Source organism: Leopardus geoffroyi, chromosome B3, assembly GCF_018350155.1.
Source record: "Leopardus geoffroyi isolate Oge1 chromosome B3, O.geoffroyi_Oge1_pat1.0, whole genome shotgun sequence".
Classification (NCBI taxonomy): domain Eukaryota; kingdom Metazoa; phylum Chordata; class Mammalia; order Carnivora; family Felidae; genus Leopardus; species Leopardus geoffroyi.
In genome coordinates this window covers 130,374,705-130,401,949 of record NC_059337.1, presented here as the reverse complement: position 1 = coordinate 130,401,949, position 27,245 = coordinate 130,374,705, and the positions used below count along the sequence as shown (strand labels likewise).

Below are 27,245 nucleotides of genomic sequence, written 5' to 3'. Positions count from 1 at the left end.
TTTTCTCTGCTCCTTTCCAAGCATCTCTTTTCTCAGCCCCTTTCATTTGTAGAATATCTTCCCCCATTTAAGTTCATGAAGCAGAAAACATGGCTGTGGGTGGTTTCTTTATTGCACATATTGTGATTCAAACATCCAAGGAGTTAATACTCCAGCTTCTTCGGCTCAAGTGCAGAAATCTTGATGAAGTGTCTCACAAGTTCAGCTTATGGTTGGTTCCCAACCACTGAACCAACCATCTGGGGTGGCTCAGTGGTGTTGGTGGCCTGGGTGTTCCTACTACCAGCCAATTTTGAAGCCTGTGTCTTACTAGAAGATCAATTAACTCTGTCCAAGAAAAGAAGACATGGTGTGATATGGCTACTCCTGCTTCAATAATGAAATTGGGGAGAAAAATTAAATTCCTAGAAAAAAAAGGTGCTGCAGGAAAACTAAAATAACTGGATATTCTGTTTGCTCCCCTATATACATGTCCTTCCTCCCTTTGTATATTACATACTATACCTTCCCAGTATGTCTTCTTAAATGCAGAATTGTCACTCTTACCCACCCCCACCCCCACCCCCTGCACATACATGCTTAGGCATGCTGTAATGTGCATAATTGTGAATCTTCATGTCCAGAAAATTTTGGAATGACTTGATGTCATTGTAATACAACATACTCTTTATTTTTACTACATATAAAAAGAAATAAGCATACTGCAAAAAGGAAATGTAGCAACTGTTTGTAATGATTAAGAAGAAATAATTCTTAACTTAATAGTATTGGTTTAGGAAAAGAGCCAAACAATAGATAAATAGGATACCTCTTCAGAAAAATAATTAAAACAAGGACCGTAAAGATTAATTTCCCATTTTTATTATGTGTAGATATACTAAAATGCATGTTCATACTCTTTAGCATATCTGTATTGGCTGAACATCTCTTTCCATTAAAATTAGTTTTCCAAGGACATGCACTACATTATTGAAAGTTGCCTTTTTGATATAGATTCTCCTCCAAAATAATTTTATAGTTGCTAAGCAGTCAATTGCCAACTGCATACTAAAATATACATAATATAAATGGAGGCAAGAAACAGGAGTAGGCAAACGTGAGGAAGAAACACAATCATTTCTATTCAGTCGGAAGAGGAATGAGTGGTTGGCAAGGTAAGAGTGCAGCAAAGTTACGCCACCACCAGCCTGATATTGTTGCAAAACTGCTTTCTTGTCAACAAAAGAACTTTTGTCATGAAATCTTGGGACAGCTTTTAGCAGCAACATATTTGGTCTTCACCCTGACTACCATCACATTTATGATGATCTTATTCGGGCCAACGACTGGCCCAGGTGTGTTATTTTCAGACTGGGATGTTTCCACGTGTACCACTACATTTACAGCATAAAGGAACACCCAATATTCCTATTAAGACATAGATGATACAAGTTCATTGCAGGTGAGGCATAAAATTATGCAAAACTCTCTGTCTAGAGTTGGTGACCACATACCATTTTGGGGCTGATCCTTATTCCTTCCAACGTTCACTAATAGATTGCTTCCTGCTGGTCCCCTTAATTGTGGAGGTCTAGGGCTAGCTGGCATCAATTGCTTTGAGGAAAGGTGAAATGAAGCATTTCATGACATGAACAGGACAGATCGAATCGAATCCCCTTTGGTTGACAGAACAGGACCCTAGGAAGGAGGCACATCAATTTGTATGAGTGAGAAAGTGACAGAATAAAAACTGGAAACCACAGTGGGAAGAGAGGAGTCCTGACTGGTGATTCAGGGTCAGACCAGGGCCTGTAGGCTCTTAGAAGAGACTGGATATGACCCTGTATGTGGCTTATGGTGAAACCCTTCTGGAGAGAGACCCCCTATACCATGGTTGAGTTTGTGGTTTTGTGGATAACATGTATGTATTGATATATGCACCTTAGTTGAAGGAGTACATCAGGGAATTTGAATATGCATATAAGAAACTTTTAAAAATACTGTTGACCCTTGAACAAAATGGGTTTGAATTATACAGGTCTACTTATGGATGCATGCATATGTATCCATTGATTCTTAGTTTTCAAATAATCAGAACTTGTTGAGAAAAACACACACTTTGGAGTGAAGGATTAAGATTTAAACACCAATTTTACAAACTCCAGGCAATTAGACAAATTACGTGAACTTTCTGCCTTAATCCAACCCACAAGTTTATTGTGAGGATCAGATGTGCTGTTATAGAATCACACGTGCATGTAAGTTAAAGTAATACACTGGACTGTGAATTTTTATCTGTCTCTAGCGGCCAACTTTGAATGAATAAGGTTTTATCAGATTTGTTTTGGAGTTCCAATGTGCAGTAGTCTCTCACTATTGTTTACTGAGTAAATAAAATTGGCTTCTCAACAGAAAAAAGCAGGACTCACCCTTAATACACAAATTTCATTAAATCAAGATCCATTTATTAGTTGGTAGTTAGAAATATCTTTGTCACTAATGCTGAGCCTCAGGACATTATAACAAATATTCACCATTTCTTTACTATTGATTCTTGGTTGCATCAGATAACCAGAGTTCCATTAGAAAGAATGAATGATAAAGTAAATTTCATAATTTATTCTACAAAGGGAACGGGCATTCATTTTTCTGGTTTGAGAGAAACATGAATATTTTGTATCGTAGAAGAAAAACTTGCACCAGGCAAAGATGCTTTCAGTGTCATGCCTAAAGCCTCAACAATAATTAATGGTAGATTTGGAATACGAAATGCATTATGTCATGTCTTACGCTGTGTAAGAGGTTGAGATATTGGATTGAAGGTGTCTTGACATAAAGATCAAAACAAAGACTAGGCGTGAATGGGTGTTTGTGTGTTACTCGGGAGCAATATCCAGCTGTTGGTGGTCATTACTGTTACTGCAGCCCTTATCACTCTGCCCCCTCTAATCCAGTGGGTCAGTACATGTGCACAATGGATGCTCTGCTTCATCAATCAGTCCACATTCTTCTGTCTATGCTTCTCCCCTAGTCCGTCTGCTCCTGCTGATCATTCTCCCTGGCATCTACTTCTTCTGGTCCACCGAACACAAGCAGAGGTAAAATTTAATTAGTATGTTAATTGCCTTTAATTAATATATCAATATGCTAATTTATACTGAAAAAAATATTTTAGTGTTTATTTACTTATTTTGAGAGAGAGAGAGAGAGAGAGAGAGGATGAACAGCGGAGGGGCAGAGAGGCAAGGAGGGAGAGAAAGAATCCCAAGCAGGAGATGCACTGTCTCTGCAGAGCCCGATGGGGGAGCTCGAGCTCACCAACTGCAAGATCGTGAGCTAAGCCTAAATCAAGAGTCAGATGCTCAGACACCCAGGCACCCGGTTAGCTGATGTTTTAACTAATATCAATTTAACAGTTTGAATCAAGGATATCTGCTTGGTTAAAAACTTTTTCCTGGTCCCATAACTAGCACACATGTACTTATTTATCAGAATCCAATGTGACCGAAAAAAGGCCGGAGCACACACATATGTAACATAATGCAGAAACTAAAATCTCAGAATAAAAGAAGGCATGCATTGAGGTATGGGTATGGTTTTCCCACTTTTTTTTTCCTATCTACCTCCCACTCATTATTCAGTTAAGTATCTGTTCTGCCCTTAAGCCTTCCCTAACTCACTTAAACTAGGTCATATCATCAGGTAAATATTCATTGAACATGTTAACATGCCATGACACTGATCATACTTTATTGAGTTTATTTATTTAATGTCCTTCTTTGCAGCTAAACTTTACTTTTTACAGACACAGAACGCATTTGCTCTCTTAGCCCAATTTTCTGTACACAGTAAGTGCTCATTAGGAGTTGGTGAATGAATGGAGAGCTGGCTACAAGAAAACACTACTTCCTCTCTTCTTCCAATTCACCACACCGGCACGAAACACGTGCATGTGCGCACGTGTGCACATGCGCACACACGTGCACACATGGATGCACATACACACGCCATGATGCAAATGCAATTCATTAAAGGCCGAAGTTTGCTTTTGGTGACATGTAAGGATTAATAGTCTTTTATACCCAAGCTATTCTTGTTCATTGTATATTTAAAATAAAAAAGTGCAGTGTAAAAAAAAAATTCAACTGAGTAAAATTTAAAGATCTCCCTGGCTTTATTCACGGATTCATGAATCAGGCAGCATCCCATATGGCAAAGAGAAAAGAGCTCTGAAGAGCTGCACAACATGAAAGATTTTTATAAGCAGAAGGAGGTGGGGCAAGAAAGTTATACTGGCAAAGAACTGATTGTGGCAAGGTCACTTTCCTTTAGAAGACCACAGGGTCCATCAAACAGATTACCTCACTAGTGCTGACCAGGTAATTCTAAATGGACTGGTTTAAGATTACATTTCTGGGAGGGGCTGAAATTGTAATGGAGTTAAGGAGTAAGTCTCAAATTAGTGATGTGGGGTTTAGCACAAGTGACTCCATTTAGAGTATATTGTCTCTTTTTTAACAGTAGCAAGTTTTGACACAATTATGGTTGAATAATAGGGGTGCTGTTTATGCCAAATGCACTTAAAACATCAATATCACAGAATCTCTCTAGCATTATTTCTTATGGATGTACTGCAGAGAGTTGGGAAATACAATGCAGAAGAATTTATAATCTAAGACTTTCCTAAGAAAATCACCCATGCTTATTGGTATGGCATTACATTTACTGTAATTGCCTAATATAAGCTTAAATATACTTAATTGACTTTTCTATCCTCCTTCCACTGACAAAATTGTGGCATTATTGTAAAATACCAAACATGGACAACGAAAAGAAAAAAGTTTGCTTAAGAAAGAATGCCCTGTTTTATTTGTAAAATGACACATTTATTCGTTTTACTTATTCTGCACTTTAGTTATAATATATGCATACTGAATAGCAAGTTTAGAGAATAAAAGAAAATGCTCCTTTCACATAGGATAGTGTGGTATAATAAGAAATATAGTTGGTCTCTGTCCCAGCTTCCTGGCACAAAGCTCCTAAAAATGCTTGTAATTTCCTGAGTGGTAGGAGCATCTTTTGTTATTCATAATGAGTTCCTTTCAATTACACCTTAGCTCATGATGATTAGGTGATTTAGGACAGGACCACTAAATAGCCTTAGTGGGTTGGTCACCGGAAAGACTAAATGATTAGAGACCTGGAACTTTCAACCCTGCCCACTGACCTCTGGGAAAGGGAGAATGGGGTGGAGATTAAAGATCTATAAAATCTCTTGAACAAGGAGAAAAGATGAGCTTCAAGTTGGTGAATGCGTCTGGAGCATTGTGCACTGTGGTTCCAGGAGTGGGGGAAGTTCTAGGACTCTCGACCCTCTGAACCTTGCCCTATGTATATCTTCATCGAACTATCCGTCTGTATCCCTTATCACATCCTTTATACTAAATGTAAGTGAATGTTTCTCTGAGTCCTTGAGCCACTTTAGCAAATTAATTGGACCCAAAGAAGGGGCGTGTGGGAACTTCCAATTTATAGCAGTTTATAGACACCTGGACTTGGAATTGGTGTCTGAAGTGGGAGCAGTGCTGTGAGACCGAGCACTTAACCTGTAGGATATGACACTATCTCTAAGGAGATAGCATCAGAATTGCATTCAATTCATAGGACACCTTGGCAGTGTCCGCTGAGAATTTGAGAATTGCCTGGTGGTGTTGAAAACACACAATAGAAATGACTATGCCATACTGGATTCTCAAGATTTTGTTCAGGTCACTGATGGACTCACTTAACACTCATGCTTACTGTACCACAAAGCAAAATAAGGTTTATCATACATTGTGCATTTTTCGATGAACGAAGCACATTTGAGCAATTCAAGCTTACCCTGAAACTCTAAGTTGCACAGCTTAGCACATAAATGAGCTTTGTACAGACACAGGTCCATCAAACTTCAGCATCCATGCTCTGGACCATTGCCCCATTAGGGACCGTCTACTGCACACATGCGTGGTTCCCTACAGTTTGCCTTTTCTCCTATTCTAGCTCTTATAAAACTATTTCTCTGGAATTAAGTTAAATCTAAATTTTTTTTCCAACTGAGTGAGAACTAAAGGGAATCAGGAGAGTCCCTTCTTGTTCTTATATAGTAAGAAAAGTGAATTCCCTAATCCTGACATCTAGCATCTCTATAGCCTGACCATGTTCACTGTGACAGAGGATTTTAAAAGCTCACTGAATATCCAAGAGGCTTCCTACACTTCCCAGTCTCTTGTGGATGTTCTGAGTTACGTGTCTGGCTCTGGCTAACGGACTAAATGAAAGTCACCATCGTTTTGCGGCAGTAGAAAGTTTTAGGTAGTGCCCTATCTCTCTCTTTTTCTCATTCAGTAACGCTGGAAATCATGTGTTGAGATTGCAGGACCTTAAGATGTTAAAAATAAAGAATCCCTAAGTCAATACGATGAGTTTACCTGGAAATCCACTGAAATGTGGCAAAATTTATGTGGATGGAAATAAACTGGCTTATTCAGCTCAATCTGATTAACACAAACAAGATCCAAAATCTTGAAGTTAAAGATATTAGCATGCTTTCCCAGTTTGAGGTATCAGAAAATCTTACTACAAATGACTTCAACAATAGGAAATGTATTATCTCATGAGAAAATATAATCAGGAGGTGAACTATTCTACCATAGTAGCTCAGTAATGTATTCATAATATGACTGCAAGCCCCAAACATCACATTATGAACTTTAATATCCAAGGTTAGGAAGAAATGTGTTCTATTTTCATGTCTCAGTTTTAAGGGAAGGAGAATTTTCCTATTATTTCCCCTTTCCAAAATAACCCCTCCCCTCTTTATAAGTAAGTGTGGAACTCTCCTGCTTAAACCAATAGCTATAATTGAGTTGGCTTTACTGGGATTGGTTCCCTAGTCTAATCAACATTCATTACCCAGGGTTAAGAGATTCCATAAAAACAAAACAAAACAAAACAAAACAAAACAAAACAAAACAAAACAGTCACCCAATTCCTAAATAAACACAGGGTTCTGCTACTGAGTAATGTCCTTTTAACATTATGCACCCAAATACAAATGCAATTTTAAGGTCAAAATGTGGCTGATATTACCTTCTCTTCAAATCTTCTATTTTTTCCAGCTAATTAATATTTTATAGCAGCCCCAAACATGTAATCATTGTTTGTTAACCTAACACAGGAGTAGAAAAGCTTCTAATGGGAGCAAAAAAATCTCATCAATGTTCAATTATTAATTTACTTTTCTTTTAAATCACAAACTGACCCAATTTCAGGTTGCTGGCTTTAAAGTATTATGTGTATTGTTTCTATTTAATTTTAAGCTATTTGTGTTGGTGTCAGGTAGAAAATACCAAATTTGGGAATATTCACTTTTGAATATTAGAGCATATGGATATTTCGAGACAAGGACCAATTTACAGTTAAAAATGGATTCTCCTTGTTCTCCGATAGGTTGCCACATTAAGCCAACTTGACTGAAGATCTTTTGTATTTAAGGAAAATAATGTTTGTTTAATGTAAACTCAAGTTCAATTCCATATTATGAGCACAAAAAGAGAAGCTCACCCAAGGAAACATTACTGTAATTGTGAAGGTTGGTCAGGACCTATAAACTATTCTGTTTTCTGGCTTGAAATTTTATCACTTTCTGAGGTGATTTCTAAGAGAATCCACTATAAAAGTCCCCAGTGTGTATATTTTTTAGGAATTTGTATTATAGTCTCCACCTCTCCAAAGTATGCATTTAAATGATTGGCGCTAATGTGCACACAGGATCAGGTGGGTTATTGGCTCTTCAGGATCACTGGAGCGAGGAGGTGAATGATGTGTGAAATGAAAAACCTGACCCAAAGCTCAGAGGGAGTCTAGGGGACTGTTCTGTCATCCTGGAAGCGCCGGGTTAGCATGATGATGAGAATCACACAGGTGGATCATAAAAGCTCCCTGAATCTCAGAGAGGGGAGGGCGGACGAGGATGCTTTAATGAGCTATTTTACGTCCATCCTTTCCTCAGTACATCTTTCTTATCTCTCAACTACTCAGAGTTGTAACAATTAATAGTCTCTATCTCCAAGTGAAGTATTAAGGTGAGTAAATTATCTGGACCACTTGAGCTGAATGACTCAACTTTACCTCCATTTTCAAGAGATATTAAGGGAGGAGGGAGGAGGAAAAAAAGGGGGGGGGTAAGAAAGAAGCTACTGGGGGTAGAAGTTTGTCTTTAGAAATACTAACCTCAGTACTTTACCTGAGTTTTCTGTGGAGACCTAAGGCTTAGACTTAGAAATATCACATCCTGATTTTCATTAGCCTGTGCAAAATTAATATAATATACTATAATATTGAATAAACACACATGCACACACTACGCGTAACATTAATATAATAAAATACACAGCACATATGCACAAGAAATGAGATAGGAAAAATCTATTGAAGTGTCTGAGCTGTCTGTAAAATGTTAAGCTCTCGGATCACCTTGTCATGAGTATCAGGTGAAAAGCTTTCCAGGATTGGACTAACTGTAGAGGGATTAGGGATTGAGGAGAACCAACAAGCAACCATAGTAGACAAGCAAACCGAAATAACTGAAATCAGTGTGACTTTTCTTACTCCCAGAACCTCCTGACTTGTAGCAGCAATGGTGGTAATTAACATGTGTTAGTTTCAACGTTTCCTGAAAATGGACCATACACTATCACAACACGATATTTGGGTATTTTAGTGATGATCTCATTTTTAATTTGATAGCTACAAATTTGTTTTTGCCTGTGTTTGGGAAAAAACATAACTCAGGTGCCAGCACGTCATTGCTTGCACATTATTCCTTATGAGACGATCAAGTAGGAGGCATACCATATAATAACATATGTGGAAACAGGATCTAAGTGACACGTTTAAGGAGCACTAAGATACAGCGATGGGAAGGGCTTACAGGGTTTTCAGGAGAGAAAGAAGTATCACAATTTTCTTTATGATTTTGTAAGACTCAATGACTCATTTGTCATTTGGTTCAAAATGTCCCTGTCTCTAACCTGTACATTGCAACCAGGTCATTCCACTGCTAACCCCGACTCTATGTCATATTATTTACTACTATTGTCATCATAACAGCCACCATTTTTCAAGTGTTCATCATGTGCAAGGCACCGGATTAAATGCTTTAGGTGCAGTGTTTCAATGAATTCTTAAAACAGTAGACACTATAATTATTCCCATTTTCCAGATAGCGATGCTGATGGTTAGAGATGCTACCATTTTAATCTGACTCTTCTTACCAGGCTATTTTGTTTTCTAAAATTTCCCTCTCTATATCTCTTATACTCCCTACCTATATATCTTATATATTAATAATACAAAAAAGCATGTCCTCATAACAGCAAACATTTATTGACCATACACTGCTTAGAGCATGGGGTTAAGTGGTTACCGAGATTGTCTTATTCAATACGCATTCACAAAATCCCTATAGTAGGCATTGATATTATCTTCACTTTATAGGTGAGGACATGGAAGTGGAGAGAGGTAAAACAACTTGCCCAGTGTCACATAGCTATGGAGCAGACCACATCTCTACCCCACCTCCCAACCCATTCTCAGGGAACAACATTTGCACTGGCCTTCAGTCTCAGACTCTAGTATCAGGCTGAATCAGTTACCCTTCCCACTAGACTCATGTTTGTAAGGCTGAGACAGACTTGGTAAGCTCTGGGATCTCTATTTCTGTTCCACCAGTCTATTCCATGTACTAGAATTACTTGCAGGTAAGATGGAAGAAGACAACAGCAGAGACAGAGAGAAGGAAAGGAAAAGGGACAAGAGAATTGTAGCAGAGGAAGTTAAATTGATGTTCCCCTCTGCTTACGCTTCAAGTCTGCAACATATCTGCATACTTAAAAATTAAAAGTTTCAAAGAACTCCTTGGCTCAGTTGACCTCAGTGTTCTGCAAAATTCTAAAGTAATGATAGGCTCTGTCACATAAGCTTTAAAGACAAATCTGCTTAATGAATTGAACTTTTCAATTACAAATTAGCTAAAGGCCAAATTATGTTCACATTGTCCTTTAAAAAACCTCCATTCTCAAATCCACCAGTGAGTTTAATCCCTTAAATGTAAACAAGAATTGGCATGATTAAACCCTCTTAAATTAATTTTATTAATATAGTTCCAAAGGCATATAGGTTTATTGTAAAGTGTTTTCCAAAGTCTTCTTTGTCCAAATTACTTAATATTTTATCCTTTATACTTTCTATATTATTTACTTATGGTAAGAGGATTCAAGATATTCATAAAGTGTGTAATGAATTTAACATGATACACTAATTAATATCTAGTTAAAACCATTCAGAGATTAAAGATGGCAAACTTGGCATCATTAAAGATGGCAGGTGGATTCTTCACTTAGTTACTGGGGAGCAATTCCATACTTTGCTTTCTTTACCATTTCAAAAAAAAGACACATACTCTTCCATGCAATCCCTAGTTATCAGTAATAAATCTATAAATAAACACATACCTACATACATAAATAATAAATAAATACAATTATCAACTCAACTTTTTCAGCTGGGCTATTTCTATATTCCATGAAAAATAAGCCTTAAGTGCTGACCTTTAAAATTATTATTATTATTATTATTGTTGTTGTTGTTGGGGAGACAGAGTATGAGCAGGGGAGGGGCAGAGGGAGAGGGGGGAGAGGGATAGAGAGAATCTTCAGCAGGCTCCATGCAAAGCATGAGCCTGACTCAGGGCTCAATCTCATGAATTGTGAGACCATGACTTGAGCCAAAATCAAGAGTAGAACACTTAATCTACTGAGCCTCCTAGGTGCCCCTAAAATTATGAAATACACAAAAATATCATGATAACCACTGATAGGACTTATTCAAAGTAAATTATACCTGCTGTTGGTCTGTGTGAAATGGCATTATCAGTTGACAAAACAAAGCACAACCTCTTTCATCTAAGGCATGAGGAAGCTTGGCTGGGGTTTATCTTAGGTTGAGTGAAAATTGCTCTTCTAGAAAATCTGGGTCAGTCCAATTGCTTAACATGGATACACTGCATAGAGAAGTCCAAAGGAATAGATGATATATTTAATTTAGCAAACAGACATTAACTAAACTTCTAGGAAACTGATGATTTTGAGGAACATGAAAATAAATGAGGCACTACACCAGTTATAGCAAGAAGGAAGGTAAGAGTAATAGTTAACAGAAAGGAAGCCAACCACTGCATTACCCATACTTCTCTTGACTTAAAGTTCACAACAACTTAAAGAGGAAGATGGAATTAATAACCCCATTTTAAAGGTGAGAAACATGAGGCTGGGAGAGTTTTTAGCCAATGTTTTCCAGCTGTTTGAGTCAGGATTCCAAACCAGGTCTGTCTGTGGCCAGGACCTGTTCTCTGAACCATTATTCTTTGCTTTTCTAGCAGTACTATGGTGGACCTGGTAAGGGTGCAGACAGTGAAAAATAAGATCCTGTACTGACTCCGCGTCAATGATAGCCAAGCATGAATACACATATGGAAAACACAAGACAGTATAATAATTTGTTCTTAACTAGGTATGAACATGACAATGAACAAAAGGAATATGGTGGTTAAGATCAATGAGAATATCTGCGTCCATAGTGTTCCCTTGCTTTCAGTCTGGGAGAGGGCATTTAGATATATGGAGGGTAGGGGGAATCATTACTGGCCACAGAAAGGGTCTAAAACAATATATAAAATAAAATGTACATTTACATAGTCCTTTTCTGAGTCAAAAAAAAAACTCTATGTTCAACACTTCATTTAATTTTCACTCCATTCCTGGTGGGTAGGTTAGATTACCATTCTAACTTTAACTTTTTGAGGCTCAGTGAGGCCCAATAAGTGGAGAATTCTGAATGAAAACTCAACTTTCCTGCTGACCAATGGTCTTTCTAGTAAATTATCACAAAAAGTGGTAGAATAAGCATGTTCTGTAGTGGTTTGGAGATGGGGACGAGTGGGTAAAGGAAACAGATCAACTGCAGTTTGTTGGATGGGAATAGAGGGAGAGTTATGTGCGTTTAGGAATGTATTCCAATAGGACACATTTATGAGCTAAAACGTGATTGAGGTGGTAACAGGAGAACGGTGTGGTTTGTGGAAGATAGTGGACAGTATTCCACCCTGAGCTTTAGAGTTGGCAAACCCAGGGTAAATATGGCAGGCTATTTAACTTCTCTAGCTCTGAGTTTCTTTATCTTTAAAGTGGAAGTATTAATCTCTCCATCACCAGAGTTTTATGGTGATAATAAAGGATAAATGTGAAAATATATGTGAGATGCACACAGCAAGCTCTCCATTAGTGCAGTGGTTGTGATTATAATTCTGAAGAGAGTGAAAGAGAAATTGTATTTCAAGTTGGTTAATCTGGAAGCAATGTAAGAAAGAAGAGAATCGTGAGACCTTGGGTCAAGGAAAAAAATAATGTGGCATCATTTTAACAATATAAAATTTTACTCTCCTCCATAATATCTTTTCCTGGTTCTCCATTATATTTTTGTTAAAGTAATCAAACAAGGAGGCATTACACTGAGGTGGCTGTAACACCTTGGTCACCTACATAAGTAAACTAGAACCTAAGCCAGAGACAATTCCTAAAAATAACTCAAGGTTAAGAAGAAAACCAATCACTAACAATGAACTTCACTTTCCCAAATAATGCAAGTACTTAAGCTATAGTCACATAAATTATTTCCTTGCTTTGCTCCCATCTTCTCTATAAAAACCTTGTCCCTTGGGGCCCCTGGGTGGCTCAGTTGGGTAAGCTTCTGACTTCGGCTCAAGTCATGATCTCAGGGTTCATGAGTTCAAGCCCTGCTTTGGGCTCTGTGCTGACAGCTCAGAGCCTGGAGCCTGCTTCAGATTCTTTGTCTCCTGCTCTCTCTCTGCCCCTCCCCTGTTCGCCCTCTGTCTCTCTCTCTCAAAAATGAATAAACTTAAAAAAAATTAAAAAAAAAAACTTGCCCCCTAGCTTCTGTGGGTAAAGCTCTCCTACCTACTGTTTGGTCTTGCCTGATTGGAGTCAATGCTTGCTCAAATAAAATCCCTCCAAATTTTAATGTGCTTCATTTATCTTTTAATACTTGGAATGAAATTCGAATTTTAGGTACTAAGTCCTACAAACACCTGTATAATGTGACTTCTGTGTTCTCTTCTAGATTATGTCTCCAAGATTCCCTGTTGGTTTGTAATCATCAGCTATCCTGGGATTCCTGGATTTACTTCCTGCTCTTCAGCCTTGCTAAAATGTGCTTTCTACAACCGCTCAGCTGGTCTTAAGTGTTTGCTTCTTCAGATAAGACTTCCCTGACCTTTTGTTGTCCTCATTAATTAATTATTAAAATTTGTAATTACATGCATATTTGTATGTTTGTGTTCAAGTAATTGAATTATTTACAAGGAAATAGAGAAGCATCAATTAATGAATGTGACTCAAGCCTCTCAGAAGCTCTGAGTGCTCAAAGTATGGAGACCTGCCGAGGGAAATGAACCATTTATATAACACTTCATGGTATCAATGCTCGAGATGCCAGACATGGTAATGAGTGATTAATTGCCAAATGAAGGGAAAGAAGAAAAAATCTGTAAGTGTTAGAGTTGGGATGGCAGGAGGCTCTTGGCTCGTCTAAGAAACGATTGAAGAAATCGTCAAAGGATTTACCACTTACAAACTTTAATAGCCATCTAAAGATGGCTACCATTTTTCTCGAAGCTAAAATAAGAAACTATGGTTTAAAGTCTTCAAACCTGTGGATCAGTGGTGGGTGTGCATGCCTGGTTGTGTGCCTTTCCTGTTCTTTTTATGCGTATTTTCCTTTCTGTGTTTTGCTTTGCTTTTGTGTGTGTGTGTGAGATTGGTAGGGGTATGTGACAACAGACACTGTTTTGAAAGCAATGGGAAATGTGCCATTTGGTGTCATTTTGCTGCACTTGGGTTCTGCCTTCTCTTTCAAGTTTTCTTCATGGCAACATCACTAAATTAGACTGTCAAAAGTTGCTCTGTCCAACAAAGGACGTCTCTTGAAAATAATCCATTTGTTGGAGAAGACAATTGTATTAAACACAAAATAAACAAGAAAATGCTTACTAACAAGATCAAATAATTTTCTATTCCATTTGATATGCCAGGAACATTTTTTCTAAAGCTTGAGACATTGTGGTTTGCTTCATCAATTTCAACAGCTTTAGTTTTTTGGTGTTTGTTTGTTGGTTGGTTGATGAGAAGTACAAATGTAGAAGACAAGTATCCCACTGTGCCCATGGGTCTGGCAAATCACTGAAAAATAGCAAATATGTCACCAATTAACTAGTGGAAAGGCAAAACAAAAATGCATCTAGGAAATGTCAAGACAGATTTCAAGCCTGAAATCTGACAGCATCCGGAAGATCCATAAAATAAGGAGCAAGTATAATCTTGAAATTCCATCTTCTGAGGAATTCTTTCTTAATCAGCCACAGCATTGTTTTGGGGAGATTACCAAAGTAGGTATGGATTTGGGACTAGGAAGTCCAAGTCATGATCATGCAGACAAAGAGAAGTTTCTAGGCACTGTTGTCCAGGTCAGGAATTTCATTATTACTTCTCTAGATAGATCCTTCCCAACCACCATTTATGGTTCAGAAACACCATTTACCATCAGTTATGTACACCATAGTATATTGGCCCTTCCATTATTTATTCTGTTCTGAAGTCTTACTGTTAATACGTTTATTGATTTGTCATTGATTGCTTCCCTCTTTTCCCCCAGCATGGACACTGTGAAGCTATGAACCTTGTTGATCTTGTTCCCTGTATATCCCTAACTCATAAAACAGTACCTGACACATATTGGGGTCCAAGTCAATATTTACAGTAAATGACACGAAAGTAACATAAGGAACAGAAAGAGAGAGAATGGCTATGGCATAGTAATGTGTTAATTATCTGCTCAGGATTTGTTTGATTTTCTTTTTAATTTTGTTCCTGTAGTTTAAAACATTTGTAATAACTATAGTAAAAGATACAGTAATTATGAAACACTGAAAGTCAAAAAGTGCTGCATTTCATTTGTTAAAAGAGTGATTACTTTATTTTTTGTTATAATTACAGCACCATTTCTTCAAAGCAGAATTAGATGGAGTAACTAAATGCCACAATGATTTTATCCTTGAAGAGAGAATAATCTCTTTATTTTTTTTATTACCACTCATTTATGCTGTTATTCAATCATTCATTCGTTCATTCCTGTTTTAACACTTCTTGAGTGGTTAGTGTCTGTCATTGTCTTACGAAGTGCTAATAACAGACATAGGTGCTTTTCCTTCCAGGGAATCCGAATCTGGTAGACAGAGAGGTAAGGAAACCAATATGTACCAATGTGATATGTCAGTAGGTTTGTGTGCAGTGAACTGTGAGACCACAGTCATCGCTTGGCATAAGGAGTCCACAAAGACCTAGCAGAGAAAGTTGCACAGCAGAAAGTAGAGGTTAGGACAGGCTGCAGGAATCATCTAAATGGCAAATAGGAAAATTCAACTAGTTGTAATAACTGAGCAGGATATATTCAGGAAAGAGGCTGGAGGGGTGGGCTGGGCAATAGTCATCATAGGAGGACTTTTATGCCATGTACCCTACAGATAGTGTATATTTAAAAGCTACCTGTCCCCCGATAATTATGAAACAGCAAGGATAGCCCAGTTACACCACACGAACGAAGCAAGAGCCTACAGGAAGAGCTGCTGGCAGTGTGAGAAGCAGGGCTCTCAGGCTGACAGTGCCTTCTGGTGGTAAAAGCGCCACCAGTGTCCTTAGCTTTATAGATCAGACACTCAATTTGTTTAGTTCATCCAGAGTACTGGTTAGTTTAGGCTGCCAAAATTCACAGAAGACCAATAATATTCGGTCCAAGTGTAAAAGGACACTTAGGTTGACTCATCAGTCCATCTCATCCTGGGCAGGAACCTCCAAACAGAACAAAAGAAGCAGAAAACCTTATTGATAAAGATATTTGAGTAAGTTGCCATGATGAATCCATTCATCTACTGGGGGACAAACAAAATATAAAGCTAATTATGTGCACGGTCAGAGTCAATTCAGACATTCAGATGACCAAAAATAAATGCATGTGTGTCTCTCTTCAAATCTTCTTCTGTAAGTTTTTTTTTTTTTTAAATTTTTTTTCTTAACGTTTATTTATTTTTTGGGACAGAGAGAGACAGAGCATGAACGGGGGAGGGGCAGAGAGAGACGGAGACACAGAATCGGAAACAGGCTCCAGGCTCTGAGCCATCAGCCCAGAGCCCGACGCGGGGCTCGAACTCACAGACCGCGAGATCGTGACCTGGCTGAAGTCGGACGCCCAACCGACTGCGCCACCCAGGCGCCCCATCTTCTTCTGTAAGTTTTTAAATTGCGTTTCTTTTCTTAATAGATTCTTTAGATTGGAGTAAACTTGATTGAACTTTGAGTTCTTAAGTTTCTATAAGGATATATTTTTCTAAAATAAAAATGTTATCACATCATAAATGTAGCATATAAACCTTCTCAAATATTTACTAGATGTAAAAATATCAAGGTGAAGTTACCTTTAGTCAAACACTTAAATATAAACTATTGCGATTGTACTGAAAATCCTTGCACCTTTTTATATGATAATGTGTACAAATACATTTATTTCCTTGTAAGTCTCTTTTTGATTAAATGATAGATCATTAACATCTAGTGACATTGATTGATATGTCTTATGTTTTGTGTACAGCAATGTCCATATTTATATATTCCAATCCTTGTGATAGTAATATAGGTTATAGGTACATTAATTTCCTTTAAATATTAAAGGATATTAAATATTATATCCTTGAATATGTATATATGCCCTCTCATTTTTATCATAAATTCCTAGAAGTATAATTTATATCAAAGGTATGCAAATGTTAAAGATTTTGCATTAGATATGAATATTATTGCTTCCCAGAAAGTACATTTTAAGCAGTAATTTTGCTAATTTTCATCAAAATTATATTAGTATTTTTGTCAATGGTATTTTGATAGGCAGAAAATAGGTTTTCTTTACATATATATAAAAAAGATATCTTTGATTATTAATGTGGCTGAATACCTATTCTTACTAATCCCCTGCTTTTTTTTCTAACTGTATCCTTTATTACTTTTCCATATTTATATTGAGATGCTAGTTTTTGTTATTTTATTATGGATTTGTTAGATTCTATTAATACGACTGATACTGAGTACTGCTTGTGTGCCACTCTTTTGGCATCTAAGCTATAGGAGTGAGCAGAGAAAAACAAAACAGTGACAACAAAAATAAATAGACAACTAATTAATTTATTAAATACCTTTTTTCCAGCCACTGAGGGACAAACACATGCTATTTTTCCCCAATCTTTCCCATAATATTTACAAACCACTGCTTAAACTAAATGCTTCTGCAATATGTCAATGCATACATGGTGATCTGATTCCTATTATTTTTCCTTTTCAAAGAGTGATCTCACCTCCTAATTCTGGGTCTTTCCATCGGATCAAGATTAGTTGGTATGAGGTACTGGAATGCAGAAGAAGAAACAACCAACCCTCTTTTAAAGATTCCCACATATCCACAGGGTACCTTTCAGGAAAGCCTGGATCCTGAGATGTCCCTTACCAAACCCCAGGTGTGCCTTTATTTTCATTATAATAAGGAGTGAGTGGAGCACTCTGGGCAAGGAAGGGAGTATCAGCAATTTGAGGAGGGCAGGATGAGTCAGGAAGAGGAGAGAATTTGCTTATCTTTGCTCTGTAGGTTCTGTACTGTTTAAATCTCACTTGTGAAAACAGGAATTTGTTTACAAATGAACAAGAGAAAAAGAGTTTTAGCTCTGATGATCCACCTAGTTAGAGACTTGAGAAACAGGAGAGCCTGACTCAACAAGAATCTTCGCCAACCTTATCACACGTGCACCTTGCAGGCCGACCCGATAAATGGATAACTGGTTTTGCTACAGTGAGAGCTAACCAGAATTTCCATCAAGTCACTCTTCAGAACTTCGCCACAAATTTAATTTGAATCTTTTATGCTCATAAAATTTCAATATTTACTCTTCCCAGCCCACATTCTTATTTTACTTTTGATTGCTTCTGCCCTTGCTCTTTCGAACAAGATCTAAATGGGAAGTGTCAGAATATTGTATCAAAAACGACTCAGATTGTTTCTGAGCAGAGTGCAGATAAGCATCCAAATTTTTGAGTGCCGGTTCTAGCTGATTATGTCTTTCCGCGTGACTTCAAGAAGCAGTTCCTGGGCTGTGACAAGTATTTCCCATCACTGTAACTCACAAATGAGTCTGAACACTGAGAGGTGTAGGGCAATTGACAACCTTAGGGATAAACCAAGTAAACCGTCATCACCAAGGCTGATATTTGGTGGCTGCCGTGTCCCCTCCCCTGTTGAGTGATGTGCTACATCAGTTTAAGGCATGCATCATTTCATGAGAAAGAAAGCCTTTGGATTTTAATCTCACAGCAGATTCAGTTTTTCCTGTGTGTAGATTTTTATCATCAACTCTTCAAAAACACTTAAAAAAAGACATGTTTTAAGTGATTATTTAAAAATAACTGAAACTTAAAAATCCTGTCTAGGATTAGTGTTTGCAATTTCTATTCAAATGAGGTAAATGGACAGCCTCTCTTGTGCCTAATTCAAGCTATCTTTTTTTTTATGGGTTATTTACATATATTGACTTCCTTGTGGGCGATTTTCATATTTACATAGTACTTCAGGGAGCTTCAGGTATTTTGCAAATATTAAATCATCTAAAGGTCACTAATCCTAATGGTCCTAAGAAAAAGGTAAGAATTTTTTAAAGCATTTGAGAACTACTCATGATCAAATCATTTTCATTATTTCTGGGAACAAATGTCCATGATTGCACAGTGTGGAGCAGAGTTTTCTATCAGCTGGACCATGGATGCAGGAATCCATGGGATCTGTGTCATTACTAGCAGGGCAAAGACCTGATGTGGTGTTTAGCCATGAAGGTACCCACTCTTGTGCTGAGAAAATTGGTTTAAACTAGATGTTACTAGAAAATTTAAGCTCCCGTACAGGTCAACATATTAATGACCCCCACCATTTAGATAAACTACAAGAAGTTCGGGGCGCCTAGGTGGCGCAGTCGGTTAAGCGTCTGACTTCAGCCAGGTCACGATCTCGCGGTCCGTGAGTTCGAGCCCCGCATCAGGCTCTGGGCTGATGGCTCAGAGCCTGGAGCCTGTTTCCAATTCTGTGTCTCCCTCTCTCTCTGCCCCTCCCCCATTCATGCTCTGTCTCTCTCTGTCCCAAAAATAAATAAAAACGTTGAAAAAAAAATTAAAAAAAAAAAAAAAAAAAGAAGTCCCTCCTTAGTGCTTATTGAAGCCAGGGTTATTGTGAATTGTCTCTGAGGAAGGACTCCAAATAATCATCAAATGAAAACAAATCATCCTCAAATCAAGTGATAACATTTAGCTCTGTGCCTTTGAGACCATTCAAGTATTTTCAAAACAAAAATATGAGCCTTCTGTGTTTTCCTGCAAAGATTTAAAGCATTAAAAAAATCTATACGAAAAAGTGAAAGTAACAGTAAATTTTGCCTTGGTTGAAAGGTGATTTAATTATTTTTAAGTCTTCATTCATTCGTGCATTCATCATTTCTTTATTCATTCATTGAGCACTAGAGCCAGGAGCTGTTAGAGTTCTACGAATGCCAAGAAGCATAATATAAAATCTTCCCCCGTGAGAGTTGACAGTCTAATCTTACTAGAGAAACACGAGAGAAACTAGCTAAAATGCAAGTTGATATTTGTTGCAAAGTTTAAAGAAGTAGCACGTAGAATTTAAAGGCTCTGACTTTAATTCCAGTGTCCTTCGGCAAGTCACTTAATCTCTTATAAGCTTCACATCTCTGAATGAATGGAAATAATGAGTATGTCAACCTCACCATGTGGTTGTCAGAATTAAATGAAATAATATCTATAATGCAGTTAGGCTGACATTAGGAAATGCTCAGTAAATCTTAGCTATCTTCATCGTTGTTATTTTTGTTTTTTTAATGGCTGTTTATTTTGGAGAGTGAGAGAGAACGTGGGTGGGGAGGGGCAGGGAGAGAGGGAGAGAGAGAGAGAATCGAAGCAGGCTCCACACTGTCAGCACAGAGCCTGGCTCGGGGCTAGAACTCACGAACCACGAGATTATGACCTGAGCCAAAATCAAGAGTCGGTTGCTTAACCTGGTGAGCCACCCAGTCACCCTCATTGTTGTTATTTTTGTGGGAATAAAGTATTCTTCACATATAGAACATGTAGCTCCTATGTCTCTCTGAGGGAATAGAAAAGCATCCAAAGAATAGTGTAACTTGCTATGAAATCCATCTGCTTACTCGTGTTTTGCATATGCAAGAATAGTTTTAAAAAGTCTTACTAGTGAATTAAACCATTTGTGGGCTTTACCCAATGAAATTTAGAAAAGGGAGCAATTGTTTGTGGTTAAAGCAAGACCTCACTCAATTCTAAGTACAAAATCACCACGAGGAAAATTTTTCCCTATCTTTTTCTCTGAAAATTCTAATGGGACATTTAATCATTGAGTGCATTTACATTTGAAAATGAAGTGTATGTTTCAATCTCTTTCAGAAAAGAACAAATGGAAACATATGCATGGAGTCATCACATTGTCATCGGGCCGAGTTAATCCCTTTGAATCGAAGCTTCTGGACATTAAAGTCCAGCTGCTAGTGGAAACAGGTCTCCTTTAGTCAGATGTTTATAAGCCGGAAGTTTGCCAGGCTATCCACAACTCAACGCCCAGAAACATGACTTGAGAACACAGTGGCTACTCCTATTTGTGGCATATTTATAATAATGATTGAAGATGTTTATGGCTGCCACAGAGTCATGTATTGAGAATGAATGAATCACATGGTAATTTTTTTAATGCTTATTTTTGAAAGAGAGAGAAGAGATTGTGAATGGAGGAGGGGTAGAAGGAGAGGGGAGACAGAGAATCTGAAGCAGGCTTCAGGCTCTGAGCTGTCAGCAGGGAGCCTGATGCGGGGGCTCAAATTCAGGAACCACAAGATCATGACCTGAGCCCAAGTCAGATGATGAACTGGCAGAGCAACCCGGGCACCCCTGAATCATTTTTAAATGGGAATTATGGTTCCATATTTATATGTAGGAATGTTGAAAGATAGCAGTTTCTGTTAGACTCAAATTCTTTTGTACTAGGATCAGGTACAACTTTTAACCGGCAGACCTAAGAGAATACTTGTGTTACAATCTGAAGTGTCTTTGTACGTGTCACAGTATTCCTGAGGTAAGATGTACCCCTTTTGCTTCAGAGCCCTGTCTCCCTCTGCAGCCATTCAATGCATTGGCTGCAAGTATTCACTCTTAATTGTTTGTGGAAAGCCGTGTATCTCTCCAATGTCTGCCAAACTCTGAAATTATCTGGGAAGTTATTAAACGGACTCTATATTAACTCTATATTTATAACCAAAGATATTTAGTTCACTCTAGGCTATCTGCGGGATTAATAGTTGTAAATGTTGCGGGGCGCCTGGGTGGCGCAGTCGGTTAAGCGTCCGACTTCAGCCAGGTCACGATCTCGCGGTCCGTGAGTTCGAGCCCCGCGTCAGGCTCTGGGCTGATGGCTCAGAGCCTGGAGCCTGTTTCTGATTCTGTGTCTCCCTCTCTCTCTGCCCCTCCCCCGTTCATGCTCTGTCTCTCTCTGTCCCAAAAATAAATAAACGTTGAAAAAAAAATTATAAAAAAAAAATAGTTGTAAATGTTGGGAAGGCATCAGATCTGTTTAAATCTTTTCTTGGTGGCAAAGAAAGACCTTTCTTAGTGTAGAACTTTGTGTGTGTGTGTGAAAATAGATCCTTTTTTTTTTTTTTTTTTTTTTTTTTGTAAAATACTGCCAGAGTGTGAGCAGGGAAAGGGCAGAGGATGAGGGGGAGAGAGAAAATCTTTTTAAAATTTATTTTATTTTATATTTTGTTAATGTTTATTTACTTTTGAGTGAGAGAGCAAGCTGGGGAGGGGCGAGAGAGAGGGAGGCAGAGGATCCAAAGCAGGATCTACTCTGTCAGCACAGAGCCCCAGGCAGGGCACGAACTCATGAACTATGAGATCATGACCTGAGCTGAAGTCAGACGTATAACTGACTGAGCCACCCAGGTACCCAGAGAAAATCTTTTTTTTTAATGTTTATTTATTTGTTTATTTATTTATTTATTTAGTTATTTAGAATAAGTGGGGGAGGGGCAGAAGAAGAAAGAGAATCCCAAAGAAGGTTCCACACTCAGTGCAGATTGCAATGCAGTGCTTGATCTCAAAACTGTGAGATCATGAGCTGAGCTGAAATCAAGAGTGGGACACTCAACTGACTGAGCCAGCCAGATGCCCCGGATCCCTAATTTTTGTACAAACACGAATCCCATGATAAACCCCAAGCAATGCCATCACATATCCCCATTACAGCAAGCTAATCATAAATTCTCAGAGCTCATCGAACCACAGACTTCAGTCACAATGTTTTTGAGATGTCTGCATCTGAAATAATAATACATTATCTTACATTGTTTAGGAACTGATTCTGAAGATGCTTTGCAAAAAGAGGGATTTCCCCAATGACCTGATAATTGGAGAACCTCCCAGAAAACTCTGTATGAAAACACAGGTGAAAACATTACTCATCCAGCAGATTATTTTCAACATCAGTCACATTACTTTGTATTTACACTTTGTGTAGTGAATGAGGCATTTGATAAATGTTCCTTTGATTGGGTAAATGAATATTAAATGAGAAGCCATAATCCCAACTCAATGGCATGCACAACCCAAGCATGACACTGTGTACTTCCCTCCTAAAGAGAGTAGATTCTTCCTGCTTTTGCAGTGGACTATCTAGGAATTTTTCTCAAGCTTTGCCTTTGATAAACCTCTCGTGTCAGACTCTGGATGGCTAGAATTACCTTCCTGTAGGCCGATTCCCAATCATGTGGTCTTATTTCATTATAATTATCATTATAGCCCTGGCTGGAGGGTTCTGCTTAGTTTTCCAGAGTTACAATTCCCTCTTGACTATGATTAAACTGTCTTTGGATTCATGGGCCTGGAAAATTTGAACAGTCCAATTTAATGAAAAACAATTTTCATAGCCATCTGGCAATGGTCTGAATATTTCTAGAAGTTAACTTTTTGCATATTAAACTTTGAAAAGAAATAATTAAATCAGCTTTCATAATAGCCCACGTGGAGTCTGTATGTTCCCACCAGCCCACTGATTTGTGTATCTATTGTACTTTCTCAGTACTTTTGCAGAGAAACAGATCATTTATATAAATTATAATCGATGGGGGTCTGAGTGCTGAGCATTTTGGAATAGCCTCTTGGGTAAGTTAGATAGTTAGAGACTAAGAAATTAATCTTATCTGCTTGGATTCTTTCATCAAGGCAAGATTTAAATCAATTAATTATAATTTAGGAAATTTTCAAAGCTAAAAAGCTTTCAGAGTGAAAATTGTGTTTGGGTAATTATGAAGAAAGTTCTTCCTATTCAAAAAGATAGCCTCACAAAATGCCATTTTACAGGTTCTTAAAGTTGTTTGTAAACTTTCCATTTTGTTTTTATTTTCTAAAGAACAATGCCAAAATTGTGAAAAGAATTAACCATTTATTGATTATAGCATTTGCGCTTTCTAGGAGTAATAACTCAGAGTTTCTCACAGACAAAGTAGACAGTTTTGGATCCTTCAAGCCTGAGTATAGTTTGTAAAACTATTAAGTAACACGTATGCTTGCCTGGAGAAATTTTGAAAAGCAGAACAGAACAAAACAAAAACCTCTATGAGCTTAAAACATGATTTTTATTTAAATTCCTGCTGGGCAGAGCTGGTAAATTATGTCCCCTTATCTATTTAGTTGGATCTTCTATGAAAGTCTAGACAAATAAAAATTCTGAAAAATGGTAGCTACCAAAACCTCCTTATTGGCAAACACTCGGTAGCTGGCAAAGTCAGGTGGGAATGGTATTTGTTTGACAGTCAACCTTGATCCTCACCACTGCTTTTCCTATTTCTGCCATTTTTGGTATAAGACTGTGAGCCACACCCCACTCACTCAGGGTACTCACTTTATATACTTGAAAATGGAGAATAATATCGGAAGAAATTTGTGGGTCAAGTCATAGCATGAATGTTTAAGTACAAGCACAGGGGCAGATCCTTTGCTCATCATGCTTTGAATATCATTCCGTGGAATTAAGGGCCCTGGGAGAATCTTCATTCAAAAGTTTTCAGGGCTTATGAAAATGACAAAAAAAATCACTTGCTTTATCACTCAAGTCTTGATAACTTTAGTGGAAATGAGTATATTCTGTGAAGGCCAAATTTATTTTATCGCTGTTCTAAAGTCCTAAAGTCAGAGGTGCTTGCAAAGCTAAACATTCACAGGTAGCCAATATCCACAATAATGATACCGATAAATCTAAACCGCAAGGTACATTTGGAATCTTAATTTAAAGCAATACTAATAAAATATGTGATTGACCTGACAAAACATGCCCTGTTTAAGTAAGTAATCAAGCTGATGCAATCAACAAAAAACTGTTTAAAGAGTTAATTGGCTTTCACAAAAGAGACAAATCTATAGTTTTATGCTATTTTATAATATTCTGTACGAACCTTTTTCTCCCCCCTCTTGGCTTTTGCTGTTACCAAGCTGGTAATCCTTGAGAAGTAAAAGAAGGTCTTATTCTGTGCCTGCTGTTTATCACCTTCCTGAAATCATAATCCTCTCTATGTCTCCATAATCATCTCCACAGGAATTAATTGTGATGTCACAGAAGATTATGACATGAAGTGAGAAAAAATCGGCAGGACACTGAGCTCTGTTAAGAGCAAAGATCATTTTCTCATAAAAATATATGCTGTACCTATATCATGCATTTGTTTAAGAATAGGATCTAATTAAACGAGAGTGAATAAATGGCTAAGCCAGGTTTCTTTAAGTTGAATTTTTCAGAGGCTCTGAGGGTCAAATTTAATGATTCCTTAATTAAAGTCAAATTTTTTTCAGCAATTATACCAGAAGTGTAATATACGCTCTTTCCACTCTCATGTTCGGGTACGTGTCATGTATTTAATTGTGTCACAAATAAAATGGCACATCCATCAGTGATTCTTAACCTTAGTTGCACCTTGGAATCACCTGACAAACTGGAAGCTTGACAATCTCCTGGTGCCCTTGCTCTGCCTCCCTCTCCCCCAGAGCATCCGATTTAATTGGGATGAGGTCTGAGATCAGGAGTTTTCAAAGCTCCCAGATGATTTTCATGGGCAGTGAGGGCTGAGGACCAGTGTTCTGTATCATCGTACTTGCGGCAGGAAATTGCCATGGGAAACATTTATTTCATCTCTCATGGATAGAATTTTTAGAGAGAACCATATTTTCCAAGTGTGGTTTTATCATCTGAGCATATCTCCCGATCATGTCTCAGAATTTAATTTAAAAAAGCACAGCATTTTATGGAGAATTTAGTGTGAGAACATGCTGATGTGTGATCTTGGGACATGAAAGTAAAAGCTTGCTAATTACCCAGGAATAGTGGCAGAACAGCAAAATGTAAGATGCCGTAATGCTTCTGGGAAAAGGTTTTTCCCAAAGAGTGGCTTTCAACCCAACAACCACAGCATCTAGTGGGCTTTTTGATGGGCATCTGTGGCACACTTACCGGGAACTTCCAAAAATATGTGGGATGCAGGAGGTGTTGGAGGAGACTTATGAGGTAAGAAGTTCATCCTTTTAGTTATTATATGTAATTTTATCATCTTCAGTGTCTATTGTATAGCAGGTATTTGAAAATATGGGAAACCCATAGGAGTATAAGAAATATTTCCAGTATTGGGGCGTCTGGGTGGCTTAGTCTGTTAAGCGTCTGACTCTTGATTTCAGCCCACGTCATGATCTCATGATTTGTGTGTTCAAGCCCGGGGTCAGGCTCTTCTCTGACAGTGGAGAGCCTGCTTGGGCTCTCCCTCTCTCTCTCTGCCCATCCCCTGCTCACACACACAGTCTCTCTCGAAACAAATAAATAAACATGAAAAAAATAAATATCTCCAGTGCCATCCCTCAATTAAAAGTAAACAAGCACAAGAGACAAGTTACACACTCCACCAGATAGCACATACGGGTACATAACAGGCAAAACATTCGGGGCTACAGATAAGCTATAGAAATGACTATGTAAATGAGAAAAGTTCCCTTCCCAGGGACCCTGTAGCTTCACTGTACCACAGGCTCATGGTTTGAAGTCTAAGTCACTCTCTAGGCTTGTGAACTGTGTGGTCACAAGTCTGACCTCTGGGTGCAGACCTAGCAATTAAATAATCACAGAGCTCCTAACAGGGGAAGAGAGCTACTTTTGACACCCTTAGGAACTCTGCCCAAGTCTATGTCACTATCCCAGATATTGCTGAGTGGCATTCAGAAAGCCCACTCTGGAAGGTGTGTGAAGGTGCGTGATTCTGGAATAGCTAATCTGATCACTCTCCCTTGGAGCCACATTTCTTGCAGATTGTTTGAGTTGCCAGGAACAGGGACCAACTAAGTTAGGCTACTTGTGTAGAAATGGAGTTATTTTACCAGGGATGCAGATCAAGCCTGTCGTATCACCAAATGCTAGACTCAGAATAAATACATTTATTTTTCTAAGTGTAGCAGTGAAAGCTTTTGTTATTTTATTTATCTTATTTATTTATTTATTTAGAATGAGAGAGAAAGAGAGACAGTTGGGGAAAGAGGCAGAGAGAGAGAGAGAGAGAGAAAGAGAGAGAGAATCCCAAGCAGGCTCCCTGCTCTCAGAGCAAGGCATGACGTAGGCCTTGAGATCATGACCTGAACCCTGAGATCATGACCTGAGCTGAAATCAAGAATCCGATGGCTTAACCGACTGAGTCACCCACACACTCTGGCTTTATGTTATTTTTTATTATTATTATTTTTAAAAAGTTCTTTTTAATGTTTATTTAAGTTTGAGAGAGAGAGAGAGAGAGAGGCTGCATGTGAGCAGGGGAGGGAGAAAGTAAGAGAGAGACACAGATGAGCAGGAGAGGGGCGGAAAGAGAAGGAGACACAGAATCCGAAGCAAGCTCCAAGTTCTGAGCT

General features: G+C 38.1%; 1 long non-coding RNA gene across 2 annotated transcripts; it reads right to left on the bottom strand.

Annotated features, from left to right (window-relative positions):
• Positions 1–94: 94 nt before the first annotated feature.
• On the bottom strand, positions 95–24,963 carry LOC123584176. 2 transcript variants are annotated; one of them, XR_006705214.1, is made up of 4 exons: positions 24,764–24,963; positions 2,409–3,053; positions 1,494–1,677; positions 95–327 (listed from the first exon to the last, which is right to left on the bottom strand). It is a non-coding gene; the product is annotated as an uncharacterized LOC123584176 (long non-coding RNA). The 2 variants fall into 2 exon arrangements; XR_006705215.1 differs by lacking the exon at positions 24,764–24,963 and adding an exon at positions 8,267–8,331.
• Positions 24,964–27,245: the final 2,282 nt, after the last annotated feature.